General features: G+C 37.9%; 1 long non-coding RNA gene across 1 annotated transcript in view; it reads left to right on the forward strand.

The window, feature by feature from the left end:
- Positions 1–25,789, forward strand: part of LOC138160554 (uncharacterized) — an 86,693-nt gene that overhangs the window by 15,751 nt on the left and 45,153 nt on the right. The gene's annotated exons all lie outside the window — the stretch shown is intronic.

Below are 25,789 nucleotides of genomic sequence, written 5' to 3' on the forward strand. Positions count from 1 at the left end.
AGTGAAACTGTGAATCTTTATTATGCAAAGCTTAATTTCACATGTAATTTTCAAAGCTGTCCCACTTGTGATTCTTTCTGACCTTACCTCTGTTCTCGTTCCTGCGAGAAAAATGCTTCAATGACTCTGTTTTCTTTCTTTCTGGATTACCCTATCCTTTTCTCCTCTCCCATCTTCTACCCAAATATAAGAGGGAAAAAAAAGAAAACAAAACTCTCATGACAAATATGTATAGTCAAGGAAAAGAAATTCCCACATTGTCCAAATAAAAAAAAATTGTCATTTTTTTCTATCTCTCTATAAGGAGGTACATGACAGCAAGCTTCATCATTGGTCCTCTGAAATTGTGGTCAATCTTGTTTTGATCAAAATTCTTAAGTGTTTTAAAGTTGTTTGTCCTTACAATACAGTTGTTATTCAAAGTTGCAGGATATAAAATAAACCCACATAAATCCTTAACATTTCTATTAAAAATAACTAACAAAAAATAACTAACAAAGCCCAGCAGCAGGAGATAGAGAAATTCCATTTAAGATAAGTATAGACAACATAAAATATTTGGGATCCTACCTGCCAAGACAAAACCAGGAAGTATTTGAATACAATTACAAAACACTTTTCACACAAATAAAGTCAGATTTAAATAATTGGAAAGATATTGGTTGCTCATGAGTAGGCTGAGCTAATATAATAGAAATGATAATTCTACCTAAATTAATTTACTTAATCAGTGCCATATGAATTAAAAATTATTTTATAGAGCTAGAAAAAAATAATAATATCAAGGGAATTAATGAAAAAAAAATGCAGAAGAAGGTGGCCTACCCATACCAGATCTAAAACTATATTATAAAGCAGCAATCATTAAAACTACTTGGTACTAGCTAAGAAATAGAATAGTTGATCAGTGGAATAGATAAGGTACACAAGACATAGTAGTCAATGACTGTAGTAATCTATTGCTTGATAAACCTAAAGACTCCAGCTTCTGGGATAAGAACTCGCTATTTGACAAAAACTGCTGGGAAAACTGGAAAATAGTATGGCAGAAACTAGGCATAGACTGACTTCTTAATAATGCAGTCCTCATAGATGCTCTCTAGTCTCCTTACCCTCTGGCTTTAAGTTGAATGATCTCTGGTGAGTCATTTTCTGAAGCTCAGTTTCCCCATCTGTGAAACAAGGGGATTGGACTTGATGTCCACTAAAGTCCCTTTCAAGTTTAATTTCCTGTTTTCCTATTCCCTTTAGTTTCCTATGAATGTCGTTCATTCCTCAGACTGACACTATCTTCTATCCTTGCAGCCTGAAATATTGGGAAGGTGAGCCAAAGCTCATGGATACAGTGCTATATTGAAAACCAGAAGCCATCAGTCTTGGATTTTGTTAGAGCATAGTGCTGATGTTGCCATAGGTAGCATTTGGGAGAATGAGTTCTGTTTCTTTCCCTAGCCCCATATTTTACTCTTAAACTTTGTCAGTCATTAGAAGGAGAGAGATGAGAGGATGTGGATTGTTCAAACCCAACATCCTTATTGGAAAAAGAATTTAAAGCATACAGTTTACTGTGTCACCTTTGTATGCAAACAGATTAGGAGTGGGAATAATAATGCCTAGATTTAGAGATAAAAAAACAAAACTTCATAGTCCATATAGTTTAACCCTCTCACTTTGCAGATGAGGAAACTTCTGAAGTCTGGGGAGATTAGGTGATTTGCCCAAGGTCACACAGCTAGTAAGCAACAGAAGCAAAATTAGAGCCCAGGTCCTCCAATTGCAAAGCCAGCACTCTGTCCACTTGTTCGCTCTACAAGGATGCATAAAACCCATTGATACTTCTGTTGGATATAGAAGTACACACTATTGGGGCGGCCAGGTAGCATAGCGAGTAAGAGCACCGGCTCCAGTGTTGAGAAGACCTGAAGATCAAATCCTGGGCTCAGACACTTAGCACCCACCCAGAAACACCTGGCCGTGTAACCTTGAGCAAGTTACTTAACCCTGATTGCTTAAAAAAAAAAGTACACACTATCCAGTTGGATATTTTGTTCATTTTCAAGGATTAGGCTCAATCACAGGAATAGGAGCATCTTGAGCAATCATCTAACCTATTCACTCACCCACAGGTGAAAATGCTGTTTTCATCCTTTGTTCTGGAAGAGGACCAATAATATTCACAAGGGCCATGTCTTAACTTGCTGATGAATTGGATTTAAGTGAGGCAGGTGAACACGTAGTCTGATTTAAAATTGATAAACTTCCTCCCACTGGTTGGGACTCTTTATACTCACTGAAAAAAAAATGAGGCAGCTTAACTTGCTAGAGCTCTGGGTCTGGAGTCAGGAAGACCTGAGTTTGAATTTGGCCTTTTTCCCTCTTTCTCTTTTGCATTTAGACTGTGGTCTTTTATATGTTAATGTGCTGACATTTTCTCCCAGCTTCTGTGCATATCACAAATAAATTGCTGCTATGCCTTCTGTAAACTTAAAAAAAAATCTATTAGAAGTATGTCATTTGCATACTCTGGAGTCACCTTTTCTCCAGGTTGATCATTCTAGTTCTATTATCCTGGGCCTGTCCTCCAACCCTTTCCATTCTCCTTGCTGTCCTTCTCTGAACAGGTCCTAGATGCTTACATTTGGTTTCCTAAGCATTGTCCCTGGCTACCCATTTACCAGCAGACAGGGCCTGGGAGTGAATTTCTAAATGTACTTCTCTTGCACAAGGCCAGGACTGAAACATTAGCCCGCCCACTCTGGGAGGTTTAAATGCTTTTTGAGTTGAGAGGCCCTTTTGGGCTTTCAAGCATAAAGCCATCTTTGTGCTACTTTTGAAAGATCATGTGGATAATTAGAAAACAAAGGATTTTTCAATTACAATTTGTTCTTTATCTCTTGTTAGATTTTGTATTCTGTTAGCTGCAATCTACTGGAATCTATCTAAGGATAAGAAGGGGACACAGGATGGGACATAGGAAAGGAATTCAATAGGTTTTAGGGGTAGGGACAGAGGAGCAGAGAGGAAGGGTGGTATGTGAGGGAGAATCCTTCAAGACTGCTGTGTCTCAGAGGTGGAAATAGCTGTTTCAGCAAAGAATATTTTTGGGAGAAAATAGAAACCTTTTTGATGTATCCAAGTTCAGGAGAAGCATTATAACATTATAGATAGGTTGCTAGTCTTGGAATCAGGGAGGCCTGGGTTCAAATCCTATCCCTGAGACCAGCTTTTTATGTGACGTTGGGATAGTCATTTTACCTCAATCCTCAGGAAATTCTCTTAGATTAATTTGTTAAGTTATATATGGATAGTTGGCTATTTGTACCAAGGAATGAAGGGAGAAGAATGTACCCAGAACTGGAGTGATGGCCTGGGAAAAGTATCTAGGGAGTAAAGAGATTAGCCATCATGGTAAAGGATAAATAAATAAGCTTAAAAGGATTAAGGCATAAAAGGATAGAATGATAAAAGATTATCATCAGATTCTTGAATTTTGGAGCTTTTGAATACAGAAGTGTAGGAACTGTGTTATGAAAAATCAAGAGTATGGCCATCCATATGTACAGCTGAGGAAACATAGGTCATGGGAATTGAGTAGACTGAGAAATTGAGAAGTTAGGGTGTTTAAGGAAACATCAACATGTGTTGAATAGTATAAGACCAGTCCTTGGGGTAGAGAAGGAAATTGAGAGCCAGTTCCTGAAGTCATTGAGAAAGGAGAGGTGATGTCTTGGGGATTGGTAAGTAACAGCCACCAGGATCTGGTTTGGTTGTTAAAGTCAGCTAAAGTGAACCTCAGAGAAGGAGAGGTTACTGAGTGATGGTGTGTGAAAGAAAATCTGGCAATGGAAATAAATGATAAGGAGTATTCTGACTCCTCTCCTGGAACCAGTGAGTCAGAGGTAAGAGAGAAGGTATAATGGTCCTAGAAAGGATGGGCAGGGAGTCAGTGTTCTTTCAGGGAATGTGGTCTCAGTGAATAATGAAGGATGGAAAGAATAGGAGAGGAAGAGGTCTAAAACAAAAATGATTCTGTTAAATTATAGAGTAGGCCTTCCAGTGGGCATAGTGGAAGAGATGGGCAGATGTGGAGTCCGACATTGCAGGGATATGTATCAGTGAGGTGGATGGGAGTGAGGAAATGAAGAGCTGAGCTCAGGGAGAGGAAGATTTGTTCTTTGGTAGTTGGGATTTTGGGGGGGAGGAGTAAAAAGGGTGGGAGTATGCTAATCCCCAGTGTTTAGGCAGTATCAATGGAATGGGGGAGGCCCAATGAGGAAGGCAGATAATTAGATGGCTCAGGTTTTCTTTTCCAAGGATCAGAGGTAGTGTTGCAATGTCTCTGTACCTCTAGAAGCCCAGGTATAAGGACTGAGTGTGTTTTACCCTGGGAACCTCAAGAAGCCTGGTCAGGAGATTAGAGATACCGTCGTGTTCCAGGACCTTGCCCTTGTATCCTGTGGAGTCAGGAAGCTCAGCCTCACCTCAGAGAAAGCACAAGCAGGATCAGTTGGTGTTCAGAGATGTATTAATATGCAAACTCAAAAGAGATATATAATCAGTATGGATTTCCAAGGATGAAAGGGGTTGGTAAGAGTAATCTTATATTTTGGATATAGAAGTGGTCCAGGAAGGGAACCTTTACTATGGCAAAAAAGTTGGAGTAGACAACATGTTCACTGAAGTATTAGGAAGGAAGATCATTATACTGGAATGTTATCTCATTAATGTGAATGTTCTTTCCAGGAATATGGATCAAGTCCCATCCTTGTCCTCTCATCCGCAGTGATTCTTGTCCAATTCCTCCCATAAATCCCCTACACAGGAGTTCTTAATACTGTAAGAACTAAGACATCAAGCAGATTCATAGAACTGGGTAAATGGGTTGGAAGGAAGTATGCCACCAGAGAAAGTTATAGAATTCAGAGTTGGAAGGGACCTTAGAAATGCAGCCCAAACCCTTATTTTATATAAGGAAATTAAAGCCTGGTGAAAGTTAGCAACTTATTTAAAATCCTGAACTAATTAATGACAGAGCTGGGACCAGGACCCATTTTTCCTGATTCCAAGTTCAGTGCTCTTTCTCAATGTGATCTTGGCTGCTTGCCTTGTGGGTTGAATCACAGAGCTAAAATTTAACATGATTCATTTTTATCATCCTCATTTACAGGGATTCTTAACCTGGGGCACATGAATTAAAATTTTTGGTATCTATTTCAGCATAATAGATTTCCTTTGTAGTCCTATATGTTGTATTTTATGCATTTGAAAACATTAATTAAAGAGAAAGGGTTCATAGGCTTCACCAGATTGACAAAGAAGTCAGTGTTACAAAATGGTTAAGTACTTCTGCTCTATTCGGAGATTCACTTTCTGTCTTTTTCTTGACATATTTGACATATAGTTTTTAACATTTTAAGAAACAAGTTGTAAGTATTTTAGGCACTGAACTCCATATATATGTATATATATATTCATATATACATTAATCTTGGAGATACATGATCATAAGGTAATATCAGATGAAACCTAGGGGTTGTTCATTGATTGCCTTCTCATTCTTGCCACAGGACCAGTGTTGTCCAGTCATCTGTCTGATGACATTAAAAAGAAAAAGTTTCTCTTGCATAATTCCTCTTTGACAGTGTGTTGTTCCTAAGTTGCACAGTGTATAGAATACTGGGCTTAGAGTTAAGAAGACCTGAGTTCAAATCCAGCCTCATACATTTACCAGCTGTATGATCCTGGGCAAGTCACTTAACCCTGTTTGCCTCAGTTTTGTCATCTGTAAAATGAGCTGGAGAAGGAAATGGCAAGCCACTTCAGTATCATTGCCAAGAAAACCCCAAATGGGAACATGAAGAGTTAGGACTGAAGAACACAGTGTCCACTCAATCTCACCTTGGGCCTCTACACTGCTTTTTTGGGTGACCTTCACCTTTAATTCTTCAGCAACTCTGGTACTCCATGACTTATAGATATATAGTGCCACTGGAAGAAACATTAGTATTAGGAACTATCTGAAAGTTATGTCTTTTGAGCTATCCAAAAGAATGTCCTGGGAGAATTTCAGAAGATGGAAAAAGCCTTGAATCTTAGTGTTTCTTTTTTTTTTAAAGGGGACAAGGAGAATATTAATAACTACTAACTCATATCATTACCTTTCCATTGCTACAAAATTTTTTCTGAAAATAGTTTACATATGCTTTGAGGGCAATCTTGATATAAGTATAAAACAAATGACTTAAAAAAATACAATTCCATCGATATTTTTTGCTTTTTACGTTACCTACATTTCCCACCATACCCCTCAGTCACCTATTATCATAAAGAATAATAAAAGGAGGAAAGAAAAAATGAGTTATGCAAAATTAACCAACATATCAAAAAAACTGCTTGACATTCTATGCAGGGTTCCACACTCCTCTCTGAACATCTTTGCAAAGAAGGAGAGGAGGTGTGTTTTTATACGTCTTTTTTTGGGGCCCAGCTTGGCTATTATAACTGTTCAGTATTCAGTATTGGTTGTTTTGTTGTTTTTTCTGTTTGTATTTTTTTGTAGTCATAGTACACATTGTTTTTTCTGGTTTTGTTTAGTTCACTTTATATCAGTCCACATAAATCTTTCCATGCCTCTTTGCATCATCATATTCAGTGTTTCATACAGCACAGTAATATTCCATTATATTAATGAACCATAATCTGTTTAGCCATTCTCCAATCGATGGGCATCGACTCTACTTCCAGTTCTTTATGACCACAAAAGTGTCACTATAAATATTTTGGTGTGTATAGAGACTTCTTTTTTGTCATTGACCCCTTGGAGGTATAAGTCTTACAGTGTCTGGGTCAAAGGGTATGGACATTTTCACAACCTGTTTTATACAATTTCCAATTGCTTTCCAGAATACTGAGGCCAATCTATATTTGCACTAACAATGCATTCATATGCCTGTTTTTAATTTTTTTATTTTTTGGTTGGCAAATGGGGTTAGGTGACTTTTCCAAAGTCACATGGCTAGTAAGTGTGTCAAGTGTCTGAGGTTAGATTTGAACTCAGGTCCTCCTGACTCCAGGGCTGGTGCTCTATTCACTGTGCCACCTAGCCACCCCTATGCCCATGTTTTTACAACCACTCCAGCACTCATGGTTTGTCATCTGTGCCAATTTGTTGGGTAGGTGGTCAAATCTCAGAGTTATTTTGATTTGCATTTCTCTTATAAGTAGTTTGGAGCATTCTTTGATATGGTTGTTAATAATTTGTAACTCTTTAGAATTGTTCAGGATAGAGAGGTTTTTAAAAGAGATATTTGTAATAGACCACATCTTTAGAGTCATATAATTTGCATCATCCAAGAGTCCTCATTATAGATTTTTAAGGAAGAGGTAGGGAAGAAGTGTATTCTATGATGGATGGCTAGTGCAAAGGTACAGAGATGGGAGATAAAGTATCTTGTGTGAATAGAGAGATGGTCACTTTGACTGGATTGTAGAACATGAGACAGGGAGTAATATCCATTAAGGCTGGAAAAATAGTTTAGGATTGTAGAAGACAAAAGAGTTTATATTTTAAATCAGTCAATGTCAGTATCACAAAAATGTTTAAGGATGTCTGCTCTATAGGGAGTTTATATTTTAATAGGAATAGGTATAGGCAATAGGAAGCCACTGGAGTTAGTTGAGTAGGGAAGTGACATGGTCAGATTTGTACTTTGGCAGTAATTTGTAAGGTGGACCTAAGTAGGGAGAGACTTGTGGTGGGGAATCAGGAGGTGTTGCAATGTTCTAAGCAAGGAGTGATAAGGATATAAACTAAGGCAATATCTTTGTGACTAGAAAGAAGGGTTTAGATGTAAAGGTCATTGTCAAGATAAACATCAAGATTTGGTACCTTGTTGTCTGGATGGGGTGAGAGAGCTTGAGAAGTCCAGGATAATGCCAGGATTATGCACCTGAGCTACTTGAAAGGATTCCCTGCTTCTACAGAAACAGGGAAGGTTTTGAAGAGGAAGAAGGTTTAGGAGTTAAGATAATGAGTTCAATTTTAGGCATATTGAATTTAAGTGGTCTCTCAGACATCCAATATAAAATGTCTAATAGTCAATCTGTGATATGGGATCAAAGCTCAGGAGAGTGCTGGGCTGAAGTGGGAGTCATATGCAGAGATATTAATTAAACTCATTTGAGCAGTCAGGGTTACTGAGATGGTATAGCAAGGTCAGTTAGGTCTTTGGGGAACATCCATAGTTAGGTAATATCATATAGACACTAAGTCAGCAAAGAGACTAAAAAGGAGCAGTCAGAAAAGTGGGAGGTAAACCAAGAGAAAATAGTTCCTCTCCCTTAAAAGAACAAAAACCAAGATAGAGAAAGAATAGTGTATTTGGGGGGAGGGAGCCATTAGCAGTGTCAAATGCAGCAGATGGGTCAAGAAGTGTTAGCACTGAGAAAAGACTATTAGATTTAGCAATTATGAAATCATTGTTAACTTTGGAGAGAACAGTTTAGGGATGAAGGCTAAAGTCAGATTGGAAGAGCTAAGGAAAGAGGGAGAGGAAGGGAAGTAGAGGCAAGCAAGTGTGGATAACTTTTTCCAGGAGTATATTTGAAAAGGGAGGAGAGACATAGAATGATAGCCTGAGGGGCTGATAGGGTCTAGAGACCTTGTCAATTTTTTAAAGGATGGAGAAGACTTGGCTATGTTTCAAGGTAGTAGAGAAGGAAACAGTTGATAGGGACATATTGAAGGTCCATAAGAGAAAGAGAATTATTGAGGATGCAATCTGCTGGAGGAGACAGGGAGTGCTAGGATCAAGTGTGTAGAAGATTTGGCCTTGGCAAATAAAAGGTAAAGGAGGAGAGAGTGATCGATGATGCCAGTGGGTTTTGAGATGAAGAGGAGACAAGAAGAAGGCATTTACATTGAGATATTTTTCAGTAAAGTAAGAGAAAAGTCCTTAGAAAAGGGATATGGGGAAAGAAGAGTGTGGGAGGGGACAGGGCTTCATGAAGGAAGGACTCAAGTAGGGAGAAATAAAAGGATAACCTTGCTGCAGTGAAGGCCCAGGTGAGATGATTGTAATATACCCACTCAGCAAAGTTTTGGGACATCCTCCAACTTCCTCATTTGCTTTGAATAGGTATGGAGAAGGTGGATGGTGGGAGTAATTCATGTCTGAGGTTTGGCAAGAGAAAAGCAGTGATAGGACAGGGGAAGGGATTCAGGAATAGAGACAGTACAAAGCTGAAACAAGTAGATGTTGGAGAGGGAGGAAATGTACTCAGTACTGAGTAAGTACTGAGAGGTGAAGATAATGAAAATGTTGAAGAGGTTAAAGAGTAAGTGTAGCATGGGTGAAGCACAGAAAGAAGAGGAATCATAAGAAGCTACAGTCAGATAGAAGAATGTCAGACTTTCTAAATAAGTACATGGAACCTTTGTAAGTAAGTTGCTATTTAGTTGTGTCCGATTCTTTAGGACCCTATGAATCATACTGTCTGTGGGGTTTTCTTGGCAAATATACTGGAGTGGTTTGTCATTTCCTCCAGTGGATTAAGGCAAACAGGTTAAATGACTTGTCCAGAGTCACACAACTAGTAAACAAGTGACTGAGGCAGGTTTTGAACTCAGGTCTTCCTGACTCCAGGACCAATGCTCTATCTACTGGGCCACCTTGCTGCCCCCTTGTAGGTAAGGGCAAAAGCTACAAATATAAAGGGGGCATCATCATTGCCATCATCCTGGCATGTAGCCCACCTCTTCATGAAAACTTCCATGACTATTGTAGCCCATACTGAACTCTAAAATCCTAAAACATATTTAATCTTCAAAGAAATAATTTTACACTTGAGTACATGTTGACCTGTGTTGCTCTTCATTTGGCTTATTCGTGTTTCTTATTTCCACAGTGAGACGGCAGGAATCCCTATGGCAGGTACCATGACTCATACTTTGCATCCTTCATTGCACCAGCTTGGTTTTTGAGCATTGTTCTACTTCAGACCTCACTGAGTACTTTGTTTTCTACCTCTTTAAGTGTTTAAGTTTAAGTGTTGGCATATTAACTGCTTTCAGAAGGGTAAGTTTTGAGGGCAGGAATTGTGTTTTTATCTAAAATTGGGACTTCCCTCAGTTATCCAACACCCACCTTGGTCTCCATACAGAAGGTATTAAACAAAATAAGAGCTGGATAAATAGTTGTTAACTTTTTTGTTCATGTGAAGAGGAAGAATGGAAAATTTAGAATAAATAAAAGGGGAACCTTTTGGACAATAAAAACTATTATATGGTAGGATTGTTTTCTCAGTAAACAATAAATGACCTGTGTGTCTACCTAATTAAAATCTTCCAGAAACAAACAAAAATGCTACAACAGTCATACTAGAGTATTTATCATAGAACGAAACCAGGATAGGTAGTGGGCTCAGACACTAGCTGTGTGGTCCTGGGTAAGTTACTTAATCTTGTTTCCCTGAGTTTTCTTATCTGTAAAATGATCTGGAGAAGGAAATGGCAAGCCACTCCAGCATCTTTTGTTTTTTTAAATTAAATATTTCATTTTTCTGCAGTTACAGGTAAAAACAATTTTTAAAATTCATTTTTAAAACTTTGAGTTCCAAATTCTCTCCCTCCCCTTCCCCCAATTGAGAAGGCAAGCAATTCAATATATGTTATACATGTGTAGTCATGCAAGCACATATCTGTAATAGTCATGTTGTGAAAGAAAACATAGACAAAAAAACTCAAGAAAAATAAGGTAAAAAAAAGTATGCTTCGATCAGTATCCAGATACTGTCAGTTCTTTCTCTGGGGATCAATAGCATTTTTTATCATAAGTCCTTCAGAGTTGTCTTGGATCATTGAATTGCTAAGAATAGCATGCATAGCTGATCATCTTACAAAATTGCTGTTACTTTGTACACAGTACATTTTACTTTGCAGCAGCCCATGCAAGTCTTTCCACATTTTTCTGAGAGCATCCTGCTCATCATTTCATATAGTACAACAGTATTCCATCACAACCACATACTATAACCTGTTCAGCAATTCCCCAACTGATGGGCATCTGCTCAGTTTCTAATTCTTTGCCCCCAGAAAAGAACTGCTATAAATATTTTTATACATATGGATCCCTTTCCTTTTTGTTTTTTTTTAAATCTCTTTGGGGTACAGACCTAGTAGTGTTATTGCTGGGTCAAAGGGTATGCATGGTTTCATAGCTCTTTGGGCAGAGTTCCAAACTGATCTACAGAATGGTTGAATCAGTTCACAACTACACCGACAGTGCATTAATGTCTCATTTTTTCTACATCCCTTCCAACATTTGTCATTTACCTTTTCTATCCTATAAGCCAATCTATTAGGTATGAAGTAGTACCTCAGGATTGTTTTAATTTGCATTTCTCCAATCAATAGTGAGTTAGAGTATTTTTTCATATGCCTGTAGATAGTTTTGATTACTTCATCTGAAAATTGATTATATATTTTGATCATTTATCAATTGGGGAATGGCTCTTACTTTCACAAACTTGACTCAGTTCTCTATGTATTTGAGAAATGAGGCCTTCATCAGAGAAACCTGCTTCAAAAATTTTTTCGCAGTTACTATTGCTAACTCTATTTCCCTCCATCCTATCCCCTACCCCATTTATTCTATTATCTCTCTCCTTTCACCTTGTCCCTCCTCAAAAGTGTTTTGCTTCTGACTACTCCCTTCCCCAATGTGCCTCCCTTCTATCACTCCCCCCTTCCCCTCCTACTTTCCTGTCGGGTTAGATAGATTTCTATACACAATTGAGTGTGTATGTTATTCCCTCTTTAAGCCATTTCTGATGAGAGTAAGGTTCACTCATTTCTTCTCAGCTCCCTGCTCTTCCCCTCCATTGTAAAAGCATTTCCTTGTCTCTTTCATGTGAGATAATTTACCTCATTCTACGTCTCCTTTCCCCTTTCTCCAAGTACAGTCCTCTCTCATTCCTTAATTTTATTTTTTTTGGATATCATCCCATCATATTCAACTCACTTTCTATAGTTAAAATTTTTTTCCTGTTGTTTGCTCATTTTCCCAGCCTATTACTTGACTTCTAACTCTTTGTTAAAGTAGGGCTCAGCTTCCAGGGTGGAGGGCACATTGTTCCAAGCTTCAGGTGTTTTGTGCAGCTGTTTTCAGAGATACTTCTAGGGTATAAAACTTATACTTCTATAAGTTTTCACTTCTTCCAAAATGGTATAGTATTTACTACTCTTCTGGACTGTGCTCTGGTCTGTGAGCAACCACAAGTAATCTTCTCTTCCCTGGAATTGTGAGGAGGGTCTCTCCTCCACTGTGACTGCAAGCTCTGCTATGCTAGTGCTCCCCCTCATCCTGGGACTGCCACCCAGGACTGTGACCTGTATCTGAGCTTGGGCAAAGCAACAGAGTCCTACCTCAGTGCTAGCAAAAAGACCCCTGTAATCTTCTATTTGTTCAACCCACTTACCATCTGTGGACTGAGAGCTCTGGATTCAGACTCTGCCAATACCAATGCTGCTTCAGTTACTCCCAATGTCTGCTACTAGATTGCTGTGGCTGTGGCTTTGCTGGCATGTTCTGCCCTGGATTGCACTCCACAGTCACCCAGGTATGACAGATCTTTCCCCTGTCGACCTTCCAAATTGTCTTGGGCTAGGGATTTGTTTCATTTAATCTTTTTGTAGATTCTGTTGCTCTAGAATTTGTTGAGTAATTTTTTTGGAGGGGGTAAGGAAAGGCAATTGTGGTTAAGTGACTTACCCAAGGTCATGCAGCTAGTAAGTGTACCAAATGTCTGAGGCCAGATTTGAACTCAGGTCCACCTGACTCCAGGGCTGTTGCTCTATTAACTGTACCACCTAACTGCCCCAAGAGTAATTTTTTTAAAGGTATTTGGAGGGGTTTGGAGGAAAGCTCAGGTGAGTCCCTGTCTTTTCTCAACTGTCTTGCCTCCACCTTTCCACTTCAGAATCTTTGCCCAAAACCCCCCAAGTGGGGTCATAAAGAATAGAATACAACTGAAAATGATGAAAAAACTACATAGCTAGTGGTGGGGGGGAAGTGCATAATTTTCCTACATTTTGTGTTTATTGGTAGATCAAGGTTCCAAGGGATCATCAAAGAGTGTTATCTATATTGTCTGATGCAGAAAAATGGGTTCATTCATGATGAGTCATGGAGACTCTATTTCATTTCTCATACTTTCCTTTCCTCTTTCTCCCACAAGTGATGCCCCAGGAAGAGATAATGGAGTCCTATAGTTTTGAGGCAATTGGGGGACCATTTTATTTCCATCATCTGTGCTTATGTTCTTTAATAGACTCAGTTAAAAACTTTGTAAATGACCTATGAATGAATTAATCTCTGGTAATAAAAATAAATTTGCTTTGTAATCAGATGAAATAGATTCCTAGCTATTTCTGCTGCTTGAATCTCCTAATTACCATTTTTTTTCTTGGTCTGTTAAAGGAGTTGGCTCCTTTGATTTGTTCCCAGGAGAAGAAAATTTGCCTATAGATAGCAATGACAGTGAATTGAACAATACAAATGAGCGAAGCCATAGTCTTGTATTCCTTTCAGAAAAAAGGTTAGAATAAACTAAACTATTTATCTCCATTAGGCTAGACATGTGATATTTGCATGGAACAAACTCTACCACCCATTGATAACAAATGAATGGAAAATAAAAGTTTGGATTTAATTTATTTGAGTCTTCCTAATCCACCTGCTCTTCCAGTCTCTCTTTCTAACATATTTCTCATACATAAACTCACATAGACATATATCTTTATTGACTAAAAAGATTAAATGCGATAAAGATGGATGAGTTTTATAGAGTCACTTACTTGTTTTATACGCTATCAGTTGATGCACCTTCATCTTTCTTATGTGAGAATTAATGGAGGGATTTTCCATTTCTTGCTTGTATATCAAAGACTGAGAATTAAAATTTAAGATAGTACAACAAAATACATTTATTTAAAACTACAAAAATCCTTCAGAAGTCCTGAGTTACTTTCTTTGTATAGACCTCATTGTATTCTATATTTCTCTAATGGAAAATTTATTAGAGGATGAAATCTGTCCATTGTCATGGCACAGATATTGAGCATAATATATGTTCTCAGATTAGTCTAAAGTACCTTTACTCAGTGGAATATATAATAACTAGGATAATGCAACTTTTTGTAGTTATTATAAAAAATGTGTAAAGCTGAATACACTGTACTTATCCAATACGATGGTATGTTCCTTACCAATTTGGCTTGAACAAAACCTGAGGGTCACATATAATGAGTCCTATATTTCAGTATAAAACTACATGCTATATTTCCTTTTCAAGAAGATCATGTTTTATGGTATGTTCTCTCTAGTTTGTAGCACCTATTTTCATACCAGCAGAGGAAATCCAATTCTTTCCTTGGAGTTCCAATCAAGAGGGCTATCCTGATTCTTTAGAGTATTAATAAAAGAAATAATATAATCAAGCTTGGAGATCTATTTAATACTGAGAATTATACAGAGTCATTAGCTTAGTTTCATTGGATTATATTAGAACTAAACCTATTTACCTGCTTTTCTTAGAAATGAGAATTCAGTCATTAACGTTGCCTCATTATTCTTCCAAGTACAGTTAAAATAATTATTTAGGAACTGGAAAACTTAAAGCCATTTTGAAAGAAGTCTTAGGAAACATTCAGAATTTGTGGTTATTTTAGGAACTAGCCTTAAAAAGAAAATGAAATGAATGGAATCCAGTTATGGTCTGTGATGTACTTGTGATTTGATGAGAAATGATACAAATTCAACTCATATGAATATTTACAAAGCAAGAGTACAATTAGAGTGACCACACTGATCCTAAAAACCATTTCCTTGTCAGAATCCTCCTTGAGGTCAGAACATGGTCGACTTGTTTTGCTCTTAGTGTAAGGACAGCTTGCTTCAGAAAACATATAAATAAATCCAAGATATAATGTATTCCTAACAAATAGAAAATGATTTTCTCTATGTCCTCTTAGGTCATATTTGATGAAAGCATCTAGGGCATTCTTAGACAGCATTTGCCTCAGTGTTCACTGGTAGTTCTATTCAATAAAATTCAACAAACATTTATTAAGCTTCTATGATGGGTAAGGTGCTGTGACAGGAGCTGAGGATGCAAAGACAAAAACAAAAAAATCCCTGGCCTCAGGGATCTCTTTTGCTGGTACCTGCTAGAAAATGCAAGGGAGGGAGATATTTTTCTCTAATGCTATGATCTTGGAATTACAGACTAACCTCATATTCTTTCTCCACATTCTTTTTCCAAAGTGATTTTTCCCAATGATAAGACTCTTAGCCAACCTTTTAAAAAACAAACTATTTTGTCCCAGGATGGGGAATCTCAATATAAACTATATACAAAAAGCCATATTATAGGCATACAGCTTAGTCCTAGAGTCTAGCTTGAAATGGTAATACAAATACAATATAAATCCTCAAGGCTCTTTGATTTCTTCTGATGGGGTACAGAGAAAGCTTAGGGAGTTGCCTGGGGTGATGTTCAGTCATTTCAGTCATATCCAACTCTTAGTGATGCCGTTTGGGGTTTTCTTGGCAAAGATACGGGAGTAGTTTGCCATTTCCTTCCCCAGCTCATTTTATAGATGAGGAAACTGAGGCAAACAGGGTTAATTGACTCGCACAGGGTGAGGAGGGGGCGTCATACAGCTACTAAGTGTCTGAGGTCAGATTTGAAATCATGAAGATAAGTCTTCCTGATTTCAGGCCTGGCACTCTATCCTCTGTACCACCTTATCTATGCTTCATATGGGGTTCAGAAGGGTTTTTTTTTTTTTAATCTTTTAACTTTTGCATGCTATTCACTATACCACACTGCTTCTTGTCATAATGGTCTTCAGAAACAGGGGATTTGGAGCTGCAAGGGATCCTAGAAATAATTCCATTTAACCCTCTCCTTTAACAGATGGAGAATGCACAAAGAGAGGAAATGCTTTGCTCAAGGTTACCAAGATAGTAGCAGAGCAGGACAGGGACGAAGCCCTCTGATTCTAGCATGCCACACTTCCTTTTCAGTTTTAAAAACCAGTTTTATCTCCAGGCTGGTTAGGTATTCTTTATTGGTCTTGTAACAAGGTTTTTTTTTCTTCCTGGGTCCTAGCAAATTTCTGGAGCTCTTAAACTGGTTTCTTCTTGCTTTCTGTGTTTCACAATCAGTCAGGCCCAGAGGCCAAGCTGGTTCCCATGAACTTCTGCCCTCCTTCCTGCTATGAATCAATTCTCTCTTCTGTTGTGAAAAAGATAATGTGTTTGAACATTGTTTTATCCAAAATAGTTTCGAAAGGTTTGGAATAGAAGAAAAAGTCAAATTCCTTTTAAGAAGAGGCTTAGAGGGAGATAAAAGAAGCTAGCTTAGTTAATAGGTAATCTTATGTGAGTATAACTTTCATATTAGTAAGAGCTTCAAAAGAGGGACACAGAAGGTCATTGTTAAGGTCTCTTAAGATTTTTTTTTTCTGGTTGGAGAGGATAGCTATGGTAACTCAATGCTGTGTCTGGACCACCATGTTTTAGAGGATGGATTTTAGCTGGGTTGTCAAAGAATAGGGAATTTCCATTCAAAAGGCATTGGCAAAAAGATAGATAAAATGATCATGATAATGATGATAGTTCTGCTAGCCATAATTTATATAATGCTTTAAGGTTTGCAAAATGATTTACAAATGTTTTCTTTCTAAAAATAAATTTTTATTAATTTCTCTGTTTTTTAATACCCTCATAATTTCCCCAACATTCCTCCTGTACCCTTCCCAGAAAACCATTCCATATAACAAATATGTACATTTGTTCATATTCTTAAATATGTATATATTTAAAGAATAAAAAGGAGAAAATATCAGCATAAATAGTCAACACAATTGAAAAAGTCAGTGGACCTCCTACCTCTGCTGAGGGGTGGGGTAGATGTTTCTTTCCATATATCTTTTTTTGTAGCTATGCTTATCCTTCGTAATTTTTAAACTTTGACTTTTGATTATTTTTTTATGATTTTTTTTTCCACTTAAACTGTTGTAGTCATTATGTCTATGGTTTTCTTGGCTCTACTTACTTTATTCTATATCAGTTCATGTAGACCTTTCTATGCTTCTGCATTTTCATCATATCATTATATTCGTTTGTCACAGCACAATAATGTTCCATTTCATTAATGTACCATAATTTGATCATTTCCCAATCGATAGGCATCTACTTTGTTTCCTATTCGTTACTATCACAAAAAGTGCTGCTAAAATATTTTGCTGAATTTTCTTATTATCAATGACCTTCTTAGAATGTAAGCCTATAGTAGAATTTTCTGGATCAAAAAAATTAAATTTTAGTCACTTTATTTGCATAATTTAAAATTGCTTTCGCACTGATTCACAGCTTCACCAACAATGCACTAGTACTTCTATCTTCCCACAGCTCCTCCCACAGTAACTATTTCCATCTTTTGTTATCTTTGCCAATTTGTGTGTGAAGTAAAACTTCAGGGTTGTTTGGATTTGCATTTTCTTAATATTAGTGATTTAGAACATCCTTTTATATGATTGTTAATAGTTATAATTCTTATTTTGAGAACTGTTTTTATCATATCCTTTGAGCATTTATCTATTGGGGAATGACTTTTGTTTTATATCTCTATGTAGCTATCTACATACATACCTATATATATATATGTTAATGGTTTATATATCTTTGACTTAAACCTTTATCAGAAAACTCTGATCTGAAGATTTCCCCTCCATTTCGGTTCCTATCCTATTAATCTGTTTACCCAGTTATGTGTAATCAAAGTTAACTATTTTACTTTTTGTAATTACCTCCATCCCTTATTTGGTTAAGAATATATCTCCTATGTGTGAAAGGTATATAATCTGCTTCTCTTCTAATTATCTGTGTGGCATGATCTTTAATATTAAGTTTGCATATCTATATAAAATGTATTATTGAACAGGGTATAAGGTATCCTAAGTCTAATTTCTGTCAATCTACTTTCCAGTTTTCCCAGTAGATTTTATCAAATGAGGAGTTTTCCCCTGGATTTTTTAGTTCCATTGTTTTTAATTCTCCATTGTCTAGTCTGTCTCATTTATTTACCTTTCAATTTTCTCCATTAAAAAAAATCAATACCAGATGTTCTGCACAAATGGTATCAAACTCAAGTAGGAAAGGGGGTCACCAGACCATGCATAAGGATCCCTGTGGATATTGACTTGGAAAACCACATATTAGCATTATCTATGCTCTATTGTATTTAAAATTTTTTCCCAATTATATTTTAATCTCACTTGGAAAAGCACTTAGGAGTGTTTGTGTGTTTAACACCTCTGGTTTGGATAACTGCTGTTTTATAAGGTTTTATGAGGTCTGTTTTATACTATTTTATGAAGTCTGAAAGCACTATTCCCCCTTCTTCCTTGCCTCTTTTTATTATTATTTCTCTTAATGTCCTAGAACATTCAATTTTCTAAATGCATTTTTGTTATCATCTTATTGAATTCTGCAAAGTATACCTTAATTTGATTGGCATAGCATTAAAATTCTAAACCAATTTTCAAAGTATTATCATTTTTATTTTATTGGCAAGAACCACTCACAAGTACTGGATATTCTTCCAGCTATTGAAGTTATCCTTCATTTCTTCAGGGAGTATTTTTATAATTGAATATGCAAGTATTATCTCAGTTTATTCTTTTACCAATCTTGGGAGGTAGGGCCAGCTAGGTGGTGCAGTGAATAGAGCACAAGCCCTGGAGTCAGGAGGACATGAGTTCAAATCCAACCTCAGACACTTAACACTCACTGTGTGACCTTGGGCAAGTCACTTAATCCCAGTTGCCCTGCTTTCCCCCCTGCAAAAAAAAGTGTTAAAAATTGTCCCCCCAAAATAAAAAAACAAAAACAAACAAAAAATTGGGGGTGGCTAGGTGGCGCAGTGAATAGAGCACCAGCCCTGGAGTCAGGAAGAACTAGGTTCAGATCTGGCCTCAGACACTTACCACAAAAAATAGCCTTGTGACCTTGGGTAAGTCCACCCCAATTGCCCTCCAAAAAAGCAAAAAAACCAAAAACAAACAACAATCTTGGGAAGTAAGTGCTATTACCTCCATTTTACAGATGAAGCAATTGAGGTAGATAAGGGCTAAGTGATTTGCCCAGGGTCACACAGCTAGTAAATGCCTGAGGCTGGATCTAAACTCATATCTTCCTGTATCCAAGACCAGTGGTTGTGATACCACCTGGTTGCCTCTAGCCATTACTACTAAAAGATATGGGGTAGCAGACCAAGGAGGTATCAGATAGTAATTGGTGGTTAAGACAGAGGAATTCTGGGAAGAGTAGTCAGAAAATTCCCAACACTCCAAATTTCCTTCACAACAGACAGAACATTGCCTTAAAATGAACATAGACCAGCAAAAATAAAGGGTTTACAGGTCCTTAGGAAGGACAGGAACTCCAGGGGCTAAGGTTTGGCCTGAGTGAAGTGTAAACACCTCCAGGCTAACTCTGTTCAATCAAGAAACATCAGGCCCACAGGCGGCCAGGTGGCTCAGCGAGTAAGAGCACCGGCTCCAGTGTCAGGATGACCTGGGGATCAAATCTGGGCTCAGATACTCAGCACCACACCCAGAAATACCTGGCCGTGTAACCTTGAGCAAGTTACTTAACCTGAATTGCTTTAAAAAAAAAAAAGAAAGAAAGAAACATCAGGCCCTGGGGGCAGCTCCATTGGGAAGAAGTCTAGGCTTCAAAAACTTTCACCTTGCAAACTTTCACATCAGGGCTTCAGAAACTTTCACCTGAAGAACTTTCACCTCACAAACTTTCATCTAAGGAACAGTGTGGGGATCAGAGGGCTGAGTAGGGGATTCTATCAAATAATTAACAATTAACCAATGCCATTATTAAATAAATTATCTGGAATAATGGGCACAGAAGGGATCCTACCAAATTCCTTTTATGAAACAAATATGATACTGAAATTTAAACCAGGATGAGTAAAAACAAAGAAAGAAAATTATAAACCAATTTCATTAATGAATATAGATGCAAAAATCCAAAATAAAATACTAGCTAACAGATTACAACAATATATTGCTAAGATTATACATCATGGGGGGCAGAGCCAAGATGGCAGAGTAGAAGCATGACCTTCCCTCAGCTCCGGCTTCCACCTTCCCCAATCCATGTAAAAAGGGGACTCTAAACAAACTTTGGAGCTGCAGAACCCACAAAATGACACAGAGAAGCTAACCTCCCATTGAGGACAGCCCAGCAGGCTGGCAGGAATCCCGCACAGTGCTCTGGGAGCCAAACCCAGCCCCACACCAAGGCTTTAGCCCCAGGGTGGGCCTGACCAGTCGCTGGCCAGAGGGACTCCAGATCAGCAGCAGCTGTGGCTGTTTCCAGATTTATCAATACATCGATGCGAAGGACAAGGTGAGAGGACAACGCAGTCTGGACTTTGGGACCCAGTAAGTGGGAGTGTGTGGCTTTTACCCCTGGGGCGAGAAACCACTGAGACGCCAGCACAGCCAGCCAGCGCCATGTGGAGGCTTCAGCTCCTGGCCTGCAGAGTGTAGGGGGACCAAGCACCAGTCTCAGGGGTAATCGCTCTTGCTTTAACCTGCTTGGATCTGGATTGCAGTCTAGGGTGGAGGTCCTGGGGTGTGTGTCCAGCTTGCCAGAGTGTGTGGAGACCTCAGAGAGGGCACCCATCTAATACCTCTGACAGCTGAGAAAACCCCAGTGTTTGGGATGAAAACTCCCCTGTCTGGTGGCAGAGTCCTACTGTGGCAAAAAGCCCAAAAGTCAAATAAGTGAGTGGCAAAATGAGCAGGCAAAGGAAACAAAGCAGACAGAAGATTCCAATATTACACTCCTATTTTGGGGACAAGAAGGAGCAAGGCATGGAACAGGAGGAAAACAGTGAAGTCAGAACTCCTGCACCAAAAGCTTCAAAGGAAAATACAAGCTGGTTACAGGCCATAGAGGACCTTAAGAAGCAGATAAGGGAAGTGGAGGAAAAATTGGGAAGAGAAATGAGAACAATGCAAAAAAATTATGAAATGAGAGTCAACAGCCTGACTGAGGAAAATAATACCTTAAAAAACAGACTGACTCAAATGGCAAAGGAGGCTCAAAAAGGCAATGAGGAGAAGAATGCCTTAAAAAGTCAAATTTGCCAGATGGAAAAAGAATCTCAAAAGCTCAATGAGGAGAATCATTGCTTCAGAATTAGACTGGAACAAATGGAAGCTAATGACTTTATGAGAAATCAAAATGCTATTAAACAGATCCAAACAAGTGAAAGAATAGAAGGCAATGTGAAATATCTCATGGGAAAAACCACTGACCTGGAAAATAGATCCAGGAGAGATAATTTAAAAATTATTGGACTACCTGAAAGCCATGACCAAAGTAAGAACCTAGAAAGCATCCTCCAGGAAGTTCTCAAAGAACACTGCCCTGATGTTTTAGTACCACAGGGCAAAATAGAGGTTGAAAGAATCCACCGAACACCTCCTGAAAAAGATCCCAAAAAGAAAGCTCCTAGGAATATTATAGCCAGGTTCCAGAATTCCCAGATTAAGGAGAGAATATTACAAGCAGCCAGGAAGAAACAATTTGAATATTGTGGAAACACAATCAGGATAACCCAGGATCTGGCAGCTTCTACACTGAGGGATTGAAGGGCTTGGAATATGATATTCCGGAGGTCAAAGGAGCTGGGATTAAAACCAAAAGTTACCTACCCAGCAAAACTGAGACCTACCCAGCAAAACTGAGTATCATGTTTCAGAGGAAAATATGGTCATTCAGTGGAATAGAAGACTTTCAAGCATTCTTGCTGAAAAAAAACAGAGTTGAATAGAAAATTTGACATTCAGATACAAGAAGCATGAGAAGGTAAACAGGGAAAAGAAATCATAAGGAACTTATCAAAGTTGAACTATTAACATGCCTACATGGAAAAAACAATAATTGTAATTTAGGAAACTTTTCTCAGTAGTTGAAGGGATTAGAAATATATATATATATATATATATATATATATATATATATATATATATATATATGAGGGTATATGGGCATATGAATACATATGTGAATGTGTGTATATATGTTTACAGGTATACATAGATAGAGGGCACAGGACAAATTTAACAGGAAGGGATGATACTTAAAAGGTGAAATTAAGAGGTGAGAGGAGTATAATGAGAGGAGATGGGGAGAGACAGATTGGGGCAAACTATCTCATACAGAAGAGACAAAGGAAAATGGTTACAATGGAGGGGAAGAATAGGAAGGCAAAAGGGAATGGGTCAACCTTATTCACATTGAATCTGGCTTGAGGAGGGAGTGAAATACACACTAAATAGGGGATCTCACCCTCCAGGAGAATGGGGGAGAAGGGGATGAGAGGGGAGATGATGGAAGGGAGGGCAGGTGGGGGGAAGGGGGAGGGAAGTTGGAAGCACCCACTTTTGAAAAGGGACAGGATCAAAGTAGAGAATAGAACAAGTGGGAGGTGGGATAGGAGGGAGGGAAATATAGTCAGTCTTTTACAATATATCTACTATGTTATTGTTTTGCGTTAGCCGCACATGTACAACCTATACTGAACTGCTTGTCTTCCCAGTGGGGGTGGGTGGCAGGGGGGGAAGGGAATGAATCTGGAATTGAAAGTTTTAAAATCAAATATTCAAAAATATATATATGTATATATATATGTGTGTGTATATATGTATATATATATATACACTATTATTAATACCATCTTACATGTAATTAAGAAATAAGATATACAGGCACTAAGGCATAGAGATCCACTGGAAAAGTCGAAACGGGTATGGGAGAAAATATGGGAGAGAGCAGATTGGAGGTGGGGATATCCTGTGGGACTGCTGTTTTGGGGGGATGAGTGGGGGAAAAACGGGGAGAAAATTTGTAACTCAAAATCTGGTGGAAATGAATAATATAAATCAGAAGTTAATAAATCATTAAAAAAATAATTACTAAGAAAAGTTTGAGTAGTAATTTTTATTCCTGGAAAACCCATTGTCTTCCAGTGGACTTCAGATAAAATTTAACTTTATTACCTATACTTTAAATAAAAACCCAACAACAATCTTATATGGAATAACACCTTGTCTGCCACATTAAAATGTTTGACAGTGTTTCAGAAATAAAATTCTTTTCCAGGAAAAAAAAAGATTATACATCATGACCAAGTGGGATTTATACCAGGAATGCAGGGATGGTTTAACATAAGGAAAACTAATAACATAATTGATTGTATCAATAATCAAATTTTAAAAATGATTAGATCAACAGATACAGAAAAAGCTTTTGATAAAGTGCAACACTCATTTCTATTGAAAACACTTGAAAATATAGGTATAAATGGATTTTTCCTTAAATTGATAAAAAGCATTTTCCCAAGCCATCAGTAAGCATTATTTATAATAAGACTGAACTAGAAGCCTTCCCAGGAAGATCAGGTGCGAAACAAGGATGCCCACTGTCACCAGTATTATTCAATATTGTATTGGAAATCCTAGCAATAGCAATAATAATAATAATAATAATAATAATAGAATAATAATAATAGCCCCTGTACCACAGGGTTTGTGAGGATCAAATGAGATATTATCACATAGTCGATATTATGTAAATGCCATCATCATTGTGGTTCCATGGGCATTGAAGGTGAACTTCCTGCTAGTGTTAGTCCTATGGGCCTGCATATTCTTCCACCTTTGAGACTAGGCCCTTTACACAGTTGTATAGAAAGTCAGAGGAAGAGATCACAAATGGTTTGGGAAGTTGAGAAAAGAACTAAAAACCAGTGGGTCTCAGTCTTGGACTTCAACAAAATATAGGATTTAGATAAGTAGAAAGGAGAAGCTTTGGGATTCCAGACTGGGGGATGTATGAACCTGTGTTTATACAAAGTCCAGAATACACAAACAACAGTGAAGTCAATCTGGCCAAATGTAAGAGCATACAATTCAACTGAGATGCATATATGAAACAACTTGAGAAGATCATGCATTAAGGAACTATGCATGGTCATATTTACTTCAAATTATAAGTTTCAGAGGAATTTAGAAAAGGTAGATGTCAATGTGATCTATGGTGTTCTTGAAAGAAATGAAAGATTTGTATTATTAGAGAAAGTGGGGAGAATATTCGAATCATTCATTCATTTTATAAATATTTATTTAGCACCCACTATATGCAAGGCACTGTTAGGAACTGTATGAAGGATAAAATGATGAATAAGTCATAGTTCTTGACCTCAAAGAGATCACAATCGAAGGAGGGAAATCAATTGTATATGCATATAACTATAATTGCCAGTGGGATGGGGTGGGAGGTGGGGATAGGAAGAACAGCATGGAGTTGAGAATGAGCATGTGTACTTTTGAGCCTATAAGGAGAAAAGTCTGATTAGAGATTTTGTGTTGAACAGTGGTAATAAATAAGGATCCATGGGGCGGCTAGGTGGCACAGTGAATAGAGCACCGGCCCTGGAGTCAGGAGGACCTGGGCTCAAATTTGGTTTCAGACACTTAACACTTACTAGCCTGTGACCTTGGGCAAGTCAAAATTGTTCTGTCCTCCCCTCTCCAAGAAGGAAAAAAAAATTAAATAAGGATCCACAAGTAGAGTGGGTGAGCTGATGGAGAGTCTTGAATGGTTGGCTGAGGAGTGACTCAGGTCAACACAGATGATTTAGGTTGGGGGAAAGAAAAAAGGAGGAAGAATTTTTAGATAAAGAGAATAATTTAAACATAGAGAGCTGCAGAAGTGTAACTATGGTGGGCTACAGTGGACTTTGTCCCAGGGTTCTGACATTTAGGTGATACAACAGCACTTCTATTGTACAGGTAGAAACATTTGAGCTTAGTACCCAGAATGTTCCTTTATGTAATTTCTTAAGAACATTGCTTGTTTGATCTACTTACATAGGTGGCACAGTAGATAGAACACTGGGCCTTGAGTCAGGAAGACCTGAGTTCAAATCGGACCTGAGACACTTACTAGCTGTGTGACCCTGGGTTAGTAACTTAACCTTGCTCGCCTCAGTTTCTTCATCTGTAAAATTAGTTGGAGAAGGAAATGGCAAACCACTCGAGTATCTCTGCCAAGAAAACCCTAAATGGGGTCCCAAAGAGTTGGATACAACTGAACAACGAGTGAACCTTAAAGCATCTGAACAAGGTAAGCAGTATATGAAATTCCCATCAGAGAGGAGGAAAGGCTTGACTAAGCACTGAAGGAAGTGAAAGATTTGTATGGTTGGAAAAAGCAGGGGGAGTGTATTCCAGTCATTTATTGATTACAAATGAAAATTATTTACCTAAACAGAATTTAACTACTTGACGTTCTTAGACATTTCAAGAACTGTGTCTTTGGAGGGCAACTGAGAAACTATGCCAAATGACTTGATGATGAGTTCAGTTTTAGAAAGATGATTTTTCCCCTGAAGTGACAAAATTGTGATTGAGTCAAATCATTGTCATCATTGTCATCATCATTATCATCACCATAATCATCATCATCATCACCTTCATCATCTTAGTTTTGTTGCTTTGTTCTTGTTCTTCTTGCTCTTTTTGATCTTCTTGTTCTTGTTCTCCTTCTCACCTCTCTTTCTCCTCCTCCTCTTCTTTCTCCTCTTCCTCCCCCTCCTCTTCCTTTTCTTCTTCCTTCTCCTTTTTATC

Source organism: Petaurus breviceps, unplaced genomic scaffold (genome assembly GCF_028583685.1).
Source record: "Petaurus breviceps papuanus isolate PSGF00001 unplaced genomic scaffold, PetGlider_PUasm1.0 181, whole genome shotgun sequence".
Taxonomy (NCBI): domain Eukaryota; kingdom Metazoa; phylum Chordata; class Mammalia; order Diprotodontia; family Petauridae; genus Petaurus; species Petaurus breviceps.